The sequence below is a fragment of the Asparagus officinalis genome, chromosome 1, assembly GCF_001876935.1.
Source record: "Asparagus officinalis chromosome 1, Aspof.V1, whole genome shotgun sequence".
NCBI classification, from domain to species: domain Eukaryota; kingdom Viridiplantae; phylum Streptophyta; class Magnoliopsida; order Asparagales; family Asparagaceae; genus Asparagus; species Asparagus officinalis.
The window spans coordinates 89,363,013-89,363,378 of record NC_033794.1 but is presented as its reverse complement, the minus strand read 5'-3'; the positions used below and the strand labels follow the sequence as shown (position 1 = coordinate 89,363,378).

The following is a 366-nucleotide window of genomic DNA, read 5'->3' as shown; positions in this document are numbered from 1 at the left end:
TCAAGTAGAAAGGGGATGATGATTTGGAGTGTAGACATAGCACTGTCAAAATCAGTTATGAACGGAATGCATTAAGCATTCTAGTGTTCCTGCATAGTTTCAAATGGATATTGAAATCATATAACATGGTGTTTGATTTCATCAACCATTACTCATTTAACATTAAACATTGGATTCATAAATATAATAAGAATACACAATTTACATTTAACGAGAAAAACAAATGAAAGAACAATGTTCATTCACAATAAATGGATGAACATTGTTGGAATTCTGCTAGGATTCGGAGGGACTCAAAGAAAATGGATGAAGTTGCTTAGATCGAGATTGAAGTTCTACATGTTGAAGAGGCGCTATAAATTGGGG

The 366-nt window shown here is 33.1% G+C and overlaps 1 protein-coding gene across 1 annotated transcript in view; it reads left to right on the top strand.

Annotated features, from left to right (window-relative positions):
* LOC109827543 (hypoxanthine-guanine phosphoribosyltransferase) overlaps positions 1-366 on the top strand; it is a 4,562-nt gene that overhangs the window by 1,731 nt on the left and 2,465 nt on the right. The gene's annotated exons all lie outside the window — the stretch shown is intronic.